This window comes from Sus scrofa, chromosome 9 (genome assembly GCF_054392235.1).
Source record: "Sus scrofa isolate SSC_HxYL_T2T_F1_AM1 chromosome 9, Sscrofa_HxYL_maternal_Yorkshire_Landrace_v2.0, whole genome shotgun sequence".
In the NCBI taxonomy this organism is placed as follows: domain Eukaryota; kingdom Metazoa; phylum Chordata; class Mammalia; order Artiodactyla; family Suidae; genus Sus; species Sus scrofa.
The window spans coordinates 81,285,534-81,299,196 of record NC_139391.1 but is presented as its reverse complement, the minus strand read 5'-3'; the positions used below and the strand labels follow the sequence as shown (position 1 = coordinate 81,299,196).

At 45.4% G+C, this 13,663-nt stretch overlaps 1 protein-coding gene and 1 long non-coding RNA gene across 2 annotated transcripts in view; one reads left to right on the top strand and one right to left on the bottom strand.

Moving 5' to 3' along the window:
- LOC110255475 (uncharacterized) overlaps positions 1-13,663 on the top strand; it is a 47,568-nt gene that overhangs the window by 12,608 nt on the left and 21,297 nt on the right. The window lies entirely within an intron of this gene.
- The window catches only part of DLX6 (distal-less homeobox 6), a 36,655-nt gene that overhangs the window by 9,516 nt on the left and 13,476 nt on the right, over positions 1-13,663 (bottom strand). The gene's annotated exons all lie outside the window — the stretch shown is intronic.

Genomic DNA, 13,663 nt, shown 5'->3' with positions numbered 1-13,663 from the left:
TGGGAAAGCTTGGGGGGAACATGAGAGCTGCCTCTTTTCCTTTCTTAGCCCAGGCTAGTGAGGGTATCTTCAGGAAGAGGCAAAATTATCAGATTATTCAGGAAAACACTGATAGTATGGCATTGTTTTCTCTAGTGAGAAAACTATAATGCCGTATTAACACCCCCTCCTCCCAGATTCCCCAAAATGCAACTAAATGTGGTCCCTGATTACTCTTCACCCCGAAAGAGGCTCACTGAGGTCTGAGGACAAGATCTCTCTCATCTATGCTGTCATGGGCCCAAGATCTGGTAGCTGGGAAACCTCAACATGGATGGCATGGGCCCACTACACCAGTGGTACCTACTGGGGGCATCAAATCCCTTTTCTAGACTGTCCAATTTGGAGAATATTAGTTACTGATGTTCCAATTTAGAGGCTTCTGTTCCAGGCCTTTTTGAACCTGGAGTCAAGGGGAGTTATGAAAATGAAGACAACCAGATTTTCAAATTCAGCACTTTTTGCCTCTCCATGACCCCATTTCCAGGCTGTGTGATCATCCACAGTTTTCTTAACAGAGACAGCCAAGAAGCAGGGCCTAGAATGGATTTGGGGTAAAACAGATATTTCTACCTTCTCCAGTGTTGAGGTTATATAGAGCCTCTTTCTCTTTCCCTCTCTGTCTCTCTCTCATCAAGCATAGGATCCTGCTCTCTAACACAGACACTCTTCCTTCTCTCAGTCCAGGAAGAAAGAATTCAGCAGTGTTTAAATACATCAATTAAAATAAGATAAATGGTGATGTTTGTATTTTAAATCTGGTGGATAAACCAAAGCTGAGCCCACCTCCCATTTTGTCCCCCTGGGAAATGTAGCAGGGGAAGGGGAGAGGGAGAGGTGTTGGAAGTCAGCTTTAATCAAGCCAGTCTTTGGAAAGCAGGACCCCTGACCATTGGAGGATAAATGCAGCCCCAGAGTTGCAGAGAACAAGCATCAACAGGAAACAGCAGACTATTTTTAGGCATAATAAGGAGTTAATATAGCTGGCCAAGCGTCTTCCTAAATGCCTGGAAGCACCCTCTGTTTTAATTCCTACATCCCTTCATCAGCACTAACAATAACAAAAGCAGAGCGAATGCCTCAACAGTAAGGGAGGGCCAGGCTTGGGACAACTCTTCAGAAAACCTGGGATGGAAAACATCCTCTTGCTATCATGAGAGTTCTAAGATGGTTCTCTAGTTACAAGAGAAAAAGAAATGAAAACCACTTTTCATTAGAGAGTTCTCTGTACCTGACTACTCTTGTGATGTCGAGGCTCTGGTGATTTTCATGCTTATGTCTGCACATGGGCACTTGGTAGTCCCTTTATTTTCTAACATTCCAATAAATGAAAAGGTAATTTATTGGTTAGAAGGTAACCAGTTTGAGAGCCCTAAGAAGTGAGAGTTGTTAAAAAACAAAACAAACACCTCATTCCCCTAACTGTGCCCTTTCTCTCTATTATCTCTTTTTGGTTCAGAATAAGATCTTTCTCACATAAATCTAGGAGAAACAAGGCCCCCTCCCATCCTATCCAGGGGGATGAAATAATATTTTTCTGTAGGTTTCACTAATTCTGTGCAGAGAGCAAAAGTGTTCCCCCCATTCCCCCACAGAGCTCAAAGCCTTTGCTTCTTTACACAGTGAGAGCTGTGTCCCTTTGGGTTCACCATCTTTCTTCCCACACACTTTGTGGAGAAGGAAGCAGAGAGTGGGAAAGCAGGGGATGTAGAAAGAAGAGGAGTTTGAGAGAGAAGGAAAATAAGAGAGTGATTGGGCAGAAGAATGAGTGTGAATCTGCTTCCTTTCATGAGTACTTCTTCCCTGTCCTGTTTTCTTCCCTGTCCTGTTCACTAGGGACCACTGCCCCACAATGTAAGTTGCAAAGCAAATAAACAAAACTAAGGCTGATAAAAGCAGCCCTGCACCTTTTATTTACTCAGGGACCTAAGGGGATGGCTAGATCCCAAACCTAGCAGCCCACCCGCTAAGTTTTCTCTGCAGCTTTCTCCCCTCTGCACCCCATCCCTTAGCCTGCATCCCCTTCAAAGCATCACACTGAACATCACAACTGCCAAGTCGAAGCTGGAAGACCCTTTTAAAAAAATCGCACAAACAGTCACTCTCCCCAGACAAAATGATTCATTTTAAGAAGAAGGCTCTGGAGGCTTAAAGGTGTTGGGCCCAGGAGTTTAAAAGCCAGTGCAGCATTTCAGGATTTCAGGGCAGCCAACAGACAGGAGGGCATCCAAGGCCTTCCTTGGGGCAGGGGTGAAAGAGGGGACAGGGAAGGACGGGAGCCAGGGGCAGGCAGAAGCATAGGGCAATAGGACCCCCACGACCGCAGCTGGCTCCCACGCGCCGCTGTCTGCGGGGAACATGGGGCCGGATAATGGAATTCAGGAGGCAGAGATCTTCCCAGAGCCAGCCACTGTCTTGTACAGATTTGTAGAGAAAGCCTCACTGTAATTAAAACCGTACAGTCAGATTAATTCAATGTGTTGCTCGGCAGCATTTTTAATAGTAAAAATCCGCTTTAAAATTGAATTAGGGTTGAAGAAAATTTCTGCGAGACTTGCTGGATTTGCCAGCTTTCATTGAAGCCAGCCCAGGCTGGACTTGGGCGGTGGCTGCCCAGCATTGCCCCTACCCCCTCCCGTGGTCCTAGACAAGGCCTGGACAGGAGAGAGAAGAGGAAGAGGTGGGAATGGGAGGCTGAGCCACAGGGGTGCTTGGCTGGGTGTCCTGAGCCAGGCCCAGGGTGTGGGTTTACCCTTCTGACCTCCAGGCAAGGCAGATTTTTTGCACCCAGGACTCCCCCTTCCCACTTTTATGGGATGTTCCCAGCTCAAGTAGGGTTTGGGGAAAGAAGGGAGCCCTACGGTATCTTGAAGCAATTTCCCACCGTGTGTTCTGCTTGTGGCAAGGTTGGAGCCCTCCAGTGACAGGCAGGATAAAGCTGTAGTTCTCCCCACTCTCACCCCCCTTTCTCTTCTTGAAAGTCGTCCAAAAATTAAGAGTAATATTTCAAGCGAGCTGTCAAAAATGTCTCCCAGGCTTTGATTTGGCTAACTGCCCCCACCCCATAAGCCTTGGTATTACTTTGTTTTTCCCCTTTAAGCTTAGACACCTTAGAGCTGAAAACTTCCCCCAGAGTTCCTGGAAGAGGTGATGGCAGAGCGCTAGCTGAGAGGCTCTCACTTTGGACCAGCGGAGGGGCAGAGGGAGGGCTGAGGCAGCTGGACCTGGCTCTTTCCCAAGGCCAGCCGGGTTCTCAGGGGCCCAGAAATGGTCCGGGCTGCCCCGCCCCGCCCTTACAGCGGCCTCCTAGGCTGCCGAATTCGCTAGCGCACACGCGAACGCACACAACCTGGGATGAAAATTCCCTAACAAGTTAGTCACATCGTCAGGCCTGGGAAAACAAAAACCGCTGTGGGTCCTTGCTCCTCCGGCAACATGCGCAGACGCTTTAATTGCCGCAAATTGTCACTCTGTCCCCTTTTCATTTTCTCGCTCCCTCGTTTATTTTTAGTACACTTCAAATGCCTACACACTTCCCTAGTAAGGAGAGCGTGGAGCAATTATTGCCTTTGCCTTCAGGGCCTGTTTTGCCAATCACTGAATGGGGATGGAGTAAACAGGGCGGAAAGCGAGGCGCATTATTGGTCTTGCTTATTTCAGGTGGAGGGTGGTAAATAACTCTCCCCACCAGGCCACCCCTCCTTGTTTGTTTTGAGGTCCAAATAACTGCAAGAAAGGAGATGCGTCCCCCTCCCTTTTTCTCCTGTCATACCCCCACCTCATGTGTGCCAAGTTTTACTCAACCTAGCAACTCCCGCCAGAATTGGCAGGACCTTCAGAGAGTAGTTAGGAAAAGAGAATCCCACATGGGCCCAGCTCTTAATTTTGTACGGAATAGAAAAACGCCATGTGCGCAGGCACCTTCCCAGACCCCATGCAGGCAAATGCAGTCTTTTTTTTTTTTTTTTTTTCTCTCTGAGGGCTATCTGAGTAACGGACATCCCCTAGTAGGTGATAGAGAACCCTCAGGGGTCCTTTTCTGTCCAAGGAAGCTTTAAGGTTGGTTTGGAACAGCTGTGGACAGTCTGTTAGGACGGCTATGGATCAACATTGCTGTTGTTCTAAATATTAGCCAGCAATTCCTAAACGTGAACTTTAGCTTTCAAGATGAAATGTTGCCTGAATGCAGCTGAGGGTCATTCTGCATCCTACCGTCTCTTCTCTCCATCTTTCATGGGACAAGGACAACGGTCCGGGGAGGAGAGGGAGGCAGGTGTCAGCAGCAGCAGCCGAAAGCATCTTACAGATAGATCCAAAAACAAATCAGTGTGAGATTAATTTGTCTGACTGCTAAATTGTCTCCAACTGCCAAAGCTTCGAGGGCCGCGCCTGCCAGGGCGGGTTCGGGTTACTCGAGCTTCCTGGGCGCGCTGTCTTTCCTCCATCCCGGCCCGCTGACAGGCCGGCCTGAAACCTGTCCGGCTGGCGCCGGATCCGCTCGCAGGACGTTTTAAAGGAGCGCAGCGAGTATGAACTGCTCCGTTTTCACACACACCTTCTTCCTATTTCTTTTTTATGAAAACATTTACAAGGTACCTAATTTCAGATCTTGGAAGTAAATTTCATGGTAGGATATACTTTACAAAACATGTAATCTTTCAGGGCCGGAAGACATTTAATTAAAACCATACTTTGACAAGTTGTGTTTCAAAGCGAAGTCACACCAGCGCAGAAGGCTAATTCATATTCAAGATGCAGCCTGTAATCCACGTTGTTTGAAAACGCCAGTACAGGCAATGTACTGTTTGCCCTGCTCTCCTGCGGACTGGCTTGGGTTCGCTGCCTGGTCATGCGAAGATAGAGGAAAGCTTCCTGTAGCACCTTTAATGTCCTTAGAATAACACCTGTAGGATGGTCAGGGGATCTGAGGCACCGGATTTTAATCAGGAGAGCAGGCAGGGGCAGGTGCTGTGACAGGGTGCCTGGAGAAGTCTCAGTGGGACAGAGCCCCAAGCCTCCTAGACTCCTTGCTCCTCTGGCTGACCTGAGCGAAAGGGAAAGGATCTCCTCTATCTCTCTAACTACTTCCATTCCTGAAGGCCAGAAACATGAAAGGATAGGAGGTTTGTCCACCCCAACTGATTTATGGGCAGAGCTCTCAGAGTCCTCAAAGAGGAGATAATATTGGTTCCAGAAGCCTCCACACTGCCAGTTGCATTCTGGTAGTTGTCCTTAATAATCTTCCTCTTTGCCATTTCCCCATAACTTGATGAGCTCCAACTTAAGTAAGAGGGTCACAGCCCCACAGGTGAAGGACATGCTCCCAGCTCAGCTGGTTTACTGACACACTCTATGGGCACAAAGTGTTAATGGCTAGCCTCAACTGCCCGGATGGGCAGGAGCCTGAAAGCATCCTACAGTCAGCATGGATGGGAAACTAAGAGACTGCAGGGTGGTCTGGGTTAATGCTGAGAAGGGGGCCTGTATACAGCAGCTCCAGGGGCTAAACCTGTGGTGAAGGCTGGGTTCCAGTCACTGTCCTGTCTGCACCTCGGTGTTTCCTCCCTGACCCCTAGTCTGCTGGTCTTTCCTCTCAACCATGACAGTAAGTTGTTGTCAAAGTGCAGGGACATGAATTTGAGACTTCTGTTGGTTCAATTTTACTCAAAATGCTCCAAAAGAATAACCCCTTCACTTATTGCAGCCATTCTGGGATAGGGATTTCACTTCATCTGGGGGCAGGGTAAATTATTGATTGGCTAATGGACTCTCTCCGCCCCCCCCAAGCTTATATTTTCTTTCAAATGCACCATTATTTTCCTTAAAGCACAAAGATAGTTCAAGAAAAAGCCTCAAATATCAAATCTAATGTTCAAGAAGTATTTTAAACAATATGGCTATCTCATGTTGAAGTCTCTTTTGATTTTATTGGGCCTGTTTAGATGAAAACTTAATTTCTGCAAAGACAATCCCAAAATATAATTTTGATAAAGTTTTTGCTCTATTCAGAGGCTACCAGCTGGTATTTCTGAAGTTTCAGTGGGTAATCTCCTTCACATATAGACAAGGATGTTGGCAGCTAAATGCTTAACAGTTTATCAATTTAGTACTTACTGGTCAAATAATATTGATATCAGATTAAGAGATAGGGCCTTGAAGTCATTCTTTAGTGGCTTGCCTTTTGGAGGGCTGGAGTGGAACTCTGGTCTACACCCTGCTTAAAAAAAGGGGGGGGGGCTATGTTATAATTGTAGGGGTATGGAGGGTAAGAAAAACCCAATACACAAACAGAGGCACTGCTGGAATGGTTTTAAGCATCACATTGTTTGAGCTGAGACTGAAAAAGTATGTACCTGACCAAATGCATTTGAAGCCTAATACTACACTGGAGACTTGTGAATTATACAGAAGAGGAGAGGAACAGCAAGTAATAATAATCCCCACCTGTTTTATCTCAGTGATATGAACAAGCAGTTTCCCTGTCATGGACAGGAGCACTCTCAGGGGTGTTGGAGGCCTGTTTGTGGGTCCTAATTCTGGCAGGGATCTATGGTGGGAAGAGTGCAGGGTGGTTGGTAACTGTCAGGGTGGTGCTGCAATGAGGGCTGGCAGCAGCGTTGTGTGCAGACTGGGCAGGACAGGTAATATTTCCCGGCTGGCCCACCCCTTCTGCAGCTCTGGAGAATCAACCTTATCCTTTCCAGGCCCAGAGGTTGGGTGGAGGTGAGAGAGGCCCAGACAGGCTGGAGATTCATGTCATGTCTTTCCCTTTCCATCTCCCTCTGCCTCTCTATAATTAGGCCCATTTCACAGATGTGGGAGCTAACCTATGGACCTCACAGCACAGACCCCTTTGGTGTCTGGGAAATGGGGAAGGGTGGATCCACAGGTGCTCTAGCTTCCTAGCTCCCAGCAACCATGGGGTGTAGGGATGAGGGTGGAGCCAAGCCAGACCTGTACAGTAACGTTTCTGCTTCTGAGACTCATTTGGACCATAAGGTAGGAGTGATTTTCATATGACAGATCAGCCTCAGGAGATTCCACTGGCACAAGTCTCAGGGCTCTGAAGGCAGCAGTCCCTAGGATTCCTTGACTTCCCGCCGGTGCTCTTTGAACAGACTCCTCTCTTCTGTCTTCTTTTTCTTAAATTCTGAATCCTTTAACCCTTGCTTGTAGTAAGTGTATTTGTAGTTATAAAATATGTCTATTTTCCAGAGAAATTTAGCGTGCCGAAGTGAGAATCAATTCTAAAACACTCCTTTTATTTTTAAAGTGGGTTTTAAAGGCCTATTGTGGGGGGACCGCAATGTCAATGTGACCGGGAGGCGCAGTAAGAGCAGGATTCTATTGGCCGCCACCGCCGGCGGGGGCTACGCCTGGCTTGGCTCACGTGTGCGCCTTATCATGCAAATCCGACGGCTGGGGCATGCGCACTGCTTCCCTGGGGGGTACCCGCCTTCAACTCGCAGTTGGGACCAAGACCTCCAGATGCGCAATAATTAGGTTTCCTCATTAAACAAAGGTTTCCCCATCATTCCCCTCCTCCCACCGTTCTCAGTCGCAGAGCTCCTTACAAACCAAGCAGATTACCCGTCGACTCCCCCCACACCCCCTCAATCTCTGATATCCAGTCTTTGGTCCACGGTTCCTTCTGAGGAACTTCTTAAGGATCTCCTTAAGGATATCCTTCTTAGGGTCTTCGCATTTTAGAGTCCTTTACATACCTCTCCATTATTCTTTTTCTTTTCTTTGGACCTGCTTTAAAGGCTATTAAGATACGATTCTCTCTTCATTTTTGGTCCCTTCCCTCATCTCTCCCCCTCAACGTGATAAAATGCTCTTTTCGCTCCGAGAGGAAAGAGCCAACACCGCTGCTCCCCGTTCCATTCGGCTTCGATCACCCCCCTCCCGCCCCCAAGCCCAGTGGCTTTCAGTTCAGAGCACAGAAGCGTGGATGCCCTAGAACTCGGGTAGGCGCTGGAGCCGGTCACCAGTCAAGCCCGATCGCCAATCCTCAGGCATCTGTCTGCTAAGAAGAACGAAGGCCAGCATCTGCAAGCCTGCCTGGACCTGTGCGGTGCTGCTCTTTGGCTCTGAGCCCCCACTTCGCTGGAGAAGCGCACGACTTCAGGGAACGCCTCCAGGGGTGTCCTCTACACTTCTCCAGCACCCGTTAGGTGGGCATAGAGACCCCAGGGGTCCATCTCCTTAGAGCGGAATGGCCTTTTCTGGAAAGAGATCGCAGTAGGCGAGAAATAGCCACCATTACGTTCAAAGTCTCCCGCGGGAAAGCTTCGTAGCTCTGCTGAGAGCTCTACCTGACCCGCGTGCGGCGTCGCGGCGAGAACCGCGCCCACATGCGCTCCCGGAGTCACAGTCAGCTCATTTTCCCTGGTAGAAACAGCCAACGCTCCTCTGGCTTTCAATTACTCTCAGCTTACCTGCAGGGCGAACGGATTTGTATCTTTCTATAAAAAAACCTTCTGTCCTGGATTCTCCCAGATTCCCCCTTCCCCCTCATCCGACCTTAACCAGGAGAAGGGCGAGATTGGGGTTTGATTCTCTGATATGACACGAATAATTGTTGCATCATATAACTTCCTACATCTTGGTTTTAATTTGCAGTGAACCAAACAAAGATATTTGCAATTTAAAAATAAGCACTCGATTTAATAAATGGGAACATTGTGCATGGAAGACTATGTCCTCCCCCCACCCACCACCCCAAACCCCTTCAGAAGACGTTATTAGCTCTGACAGCATGCCGCTCAGGTTTGCGGAGAGGATTTTGTAAAGGGATGACAGACAGGAAGGCCAGCAATCATGGGCTCCTTGGGCTGAAGCTTTTTTTCCCCCTTTCTTTCTTTTTTTTTTTTTTTTTTTATCAGAATGTTCTGTTCGATGCCATTTATCCTTGATGATAGAAAATTGCGCTGTTGCCAGGACGCTGCTGCTGCCGCTGAAATAGAGGGCAGGAGCCACATTTCCATTTTCCGGCTTGAAAGCTATTCAAATGAATTTGCAGAGAGGGGGGAACGTCTAGCGATAAACAAATGAGAATAAATCGAGTTCCCCTTTCCATTCTTTCGTTTAAATGGGTAGCTCTTCATTTCCAATATACAGACTTTTGTTCATCAGTGTTTGGGAATACCTGGGAGATAGTGTAAGCCAACGTACAATTTATTTTGATGTTCTAAAAGTGACTAACTGCATAAACATTTTAAAAGAATGTACGTCTAAATATATATATATAAAGTATAAGAATTATATATACATAGATCCTATACATACATCCCTTCACACAATTCCAAACTACAATGGGGAATAAACTCTTTTAGCAGAGTTTGAATTGAATATAATTTCCAAGCAATGCTAGCAATGGTGGTTATGGACTTCCTACTAGTTTTCATATATGTATTGTTAGATGGGATCTTTTTTTTTTTTTTAAAGCTCTCTTTCTATGTTATATATTTTAGGACACTATGTAATTTAATTACCCTGTAGGTCTTAGCTGATTCAAACACCCTTACTTCCTCCGCAATAGATAAAAGTCACCTTCTTTCTTTCAAGTTAATTTTCCAAATCTCCTTATAAAGTTTTGTTTCTAAGTCGGCAAGTACAAGTCAAAAGAGTAGGTGCACAGCACCTTTAAAGGATTTGAAACAAAGAGAGACTGAAGTCTGTGCTTCCTTTTCTTAAATTTTAGATTCTTTGCTCACTTAAAAAGATAATATATTAATAGGAACTCAAGGGATCACATCCAAAATAGACATTTTAAAAGTGAAAAATTTAAAAATTCAAGCCATTAAATATATATAAAAACATTAGCAATGTCCTAACAGAAACTATAAAACTTGTGGGGGACCCACTATATCTTAACAATTGAATAAGTTTTATTGAGTTCTAACTCTAATTTTTCTTCAAAGTCAGATATTGGCAGTTAGAAAATTTTCAGTAATATAAAGGCTTTTAACATACAGCAACTAATTGTATTTACAATTTCAGAACAGTAACTAATTGTATTTGTGATTTCGGCTGGTACTTGAAACTTAAGGGGAAAAAACCCACCCAACAGTATTTTAAAACTTAACACTTTTCAACTGAGTCATGGGTCTCTAACCTACTACGTTTTTAGCTACAAGAATGTTTCTAAGTGATAGGTAACCGGTGGCCAAACCAGGACTGCAGAAACAATAACAGGATAAAATCAGAAAAAAAAAAAAAAAAAAAAAAAAAAAAAAGCGGAGAATAAGTTGGTACTGATGTTCCGAACTTCTCCAGTCGAATTTTCGGGCAACTCCCTCCACCAGCCTAAAGACGGATTCCTGAACAATCCTTGTTCCAACCGAAAATGTCCCCGTTAATAAACTAGCGTGATAATGAGAAAGCAATTCTCAACACCATCAGATGACGCTACACAAAGCAAAGAAACGGCCTCAGAAACTCCAATTTGCTTGTGTTGTGTTTAAAACAATTAGAAGGTGAGTGTAGAGTGTTCAGGCACTGAAAGAAATTCCTTTCCCCTTATCCTTGGCCCTGAGAATTGTGTTCCGGACAAAAACCTTCACTTGGACGGCTGCTTTTCCAGTTGAGGCAATTCACAAAAGTTCCTCGGTGAACTCCCCTCCAGGTACGAGCTGGGGGGTGGGGGTGGGGCAGCGGGAGTCCGGCGCCGCGGGGACGCACAAGCCAAGGCGTGGGCTGGTCCTGGGCCTCCCCTCCCCCGCACCCCTTCAGTGGGAAAAAGTGTCCTATTCTAAGCTTCCCGCCATTACGCCCGGGACTGGCGTATTGCACCTTACGCAAAAGGAGGTGGAACACCTGTGGGTGTCAGGGCAGGGGTGCGCGCTAGAAAGACTCCCGACCCCCTGTGTCGGGTGCCATGGAGACCTCTCGCGCGTGTCCGTCTTGTAGGGTCTTCGCCTTGAGCGACTTCTTGGACTTTGGCCACGTAGCTTGGACCGGTTTGGAAAGTGGTGCCCCGTCTGGGGCAGAAGGGGAAAGGGGGGAGGACGCGGTGAAAGGCAAGGCATGGTCTTCGAGTGCTAACCTAGGGATTCGGGAAGAGTGAACACGAAGGAGTTGCCCATAGGAGAAAAGCAGGGCTGAGGTGGATGAAAATCTGTCAGGGGTGGGAGCATCTCTTCGTGTGTGTGTGTGTGGGGGGGGGGGTGGCGGTTGGGTATGCAGAGTTTCGGAAAATTTGAGTTTTGGGTGGAATAGTATAAACCCAGAGTGGAGACTGTGGGGCCACATCCCGGGCTGAGAGTGTCTGTTCCAATCTCCTCAATCTGGTTCTCCCCAGCACTGAGTCCCTGTAAAACTACGTTGAGCTACTCTCTGGGGCGCCCTCTTCTAGGTAATGCGGCTAAAATTCAGTCTAGTTTGGAGGAGGGGAGCTTTTTCTCCCCCTCCAAGAGGTATATACACTAAGCATTAAAAAGGAAAATGATTTTTTTCCTTCGTTTTCTGAGATACCAGGAATACGGGGACTTGCCTTTTTCCTCAACAAAAGAACAAGCATTTCTAAAAGACCGTGGAAATACTCGCTCTTGAGGAGTTCCACCATCCAGGAATGCCACACACGGTGAAAACACAAAAGCACAAAATTTCGTTATTTTAAAAGATTGTCCCCTCTTTTAAATGCACCCGTAACTGCTGGTTATAAGGTGAAAATGCTTTGGTGTGAAAACCTGAGGCAGGGTTCCCTTCCCTTTTCATGTGTACTAGCAGCTGCAAAACATTCCAGAGGAGCTAGAAGGTCAATATGGAGACATTAATATGACATTCGCTGCTGGCCTCATCAACTATCCAAAAGCTTTGCCCCAGAAACTGAGAAAAGAGAAAGCAAATGTGCTTAAAAATACAAAGTACTCTAAATTCTGTATTGTCTCCCAAATCCCAAATAACTTTTCATAGTTAGCCTTTGCTCCATTAACTCACCCCTTTCAAACTCCGTTTCCCCTGTGTTTTGGGGCTGCATCCGTACTTATTGCTTAAGTCTCCAGAGCTTTGAGATGTGCAAGGCAAACAGTAAAGAATCATATTAATCCTGCTTTGATCTCCAAAGGGAGATCATAGCAGAAAACAGGTCAGGGCACAGATGCTTTTTAAACATTTTTTTTCCTTTTTTTCTTCTTCACGCTCTCTCCCTTGGCTTCAGGATATCCATGGCCAGTTGACACACTAAAACTATGAATAACTTTTTTTTTTAATTTAAAGACTGGATTAAGCTTCTTAGATGAAGCCATTTTTTGTCTTACAGATCTCAATATTGGAGTTAACATACTCGTTAACCTGGTTATTTACAAATATACCTAGGACCATGTTTCAAATACATCCCCCCAACACAACCTCCACAGACACTTAATTGCCTGGAAAAAAAAAAAAAGTTGTATTTCCTTTGCTTTCTTTACCCTTGAGTCCTGTAGGCATAGAATAATGGTTGTTAATCTGCTTAGATAATTTAAGATTTAAAGATTAGAAGGCCTATGCTGACAATTTCAAAACTCAAGTTGGAGTGCTTTGGCTAAGCAAAGCTTAGGAGATGACAGATGTGATAAAAGAACTGCCAGAAACTAGACTATGTTAAAACTAAAAGGTGTGATGTTTTTGTGGCTTTTAAAGAAATGCTAGTTAGAATGTTCACTCAATCCAAATATGTTCCTAAACAAACAGCTACAGGGGTATTTTATTTTATGCTACCTGATATTTATATACACAATACAGTATTTCACTCTGCTTGCATATACACACTCAGGTAAATATTACAGTGCTTTTCAAACTACCTCCCATATATACATATATATGTGTGTGTATATATATATGTATATATAGTTAATCAGTTAGTTAGCAGAGCTGAGATATATACTCAACACAAGTGATGTGTACCTAATCACAAACATTTGTGCTATATACCCCTCCTTATCCTTATTTCTCAATTTTCTGTCATAGCTTCAACATTATATTGCAAGAGGCTGCTTATGAAGTTATAGTTGCCACTCGTTTTTGTCCCCCCCCCCCCACCAAAACTTGTTGAATGGGAGGAACACACGCAGATATCTGTTAAAAACCCTTTTCTGCTTTAGGTCATCCCTATTAAAGTTGATTTTCATTTAACCTCAATGGGCCAACCTCCATGACAGCCTAAATCACACTGACACTGAGGCTACCCAAATGCTTTTACAAGTAGGATAAAATACATTAAACTGTTTTGCATCAAATATGTCCTTTTAAAGTGATTTTGGGCAACTGGCTTGGGAGCACAGCTTGGAAAAAGAATTAAAATGGAAAAAGAGAGTTCAGGAAGGAAGAGGGCAAAGAGAGAAAGCAAGTGAAGGAAAAAGAACCACATGGGTGATTATTTAGGCAGTCTTTGTGGCCTTGTGTCCTGTGAGTCGTTGAAGTTATTTTCCGACTCAGTGTCTGTTCTCATCTTAATGGCCTCCCTTTTCCTTGATCCATTCCTTAAATCTGCTACCATTAAAATCAGTTTCCAGAAAATTTGGTGGAAGCTACCAAAATGTTTCTTTGTAGGATGCTGGAGATTGTTGGATACAGATACATAAAGCATTGCATTAAGCATCTCAGGAATGCTCATTTTGGTGATATTTAGCTGAAGAAC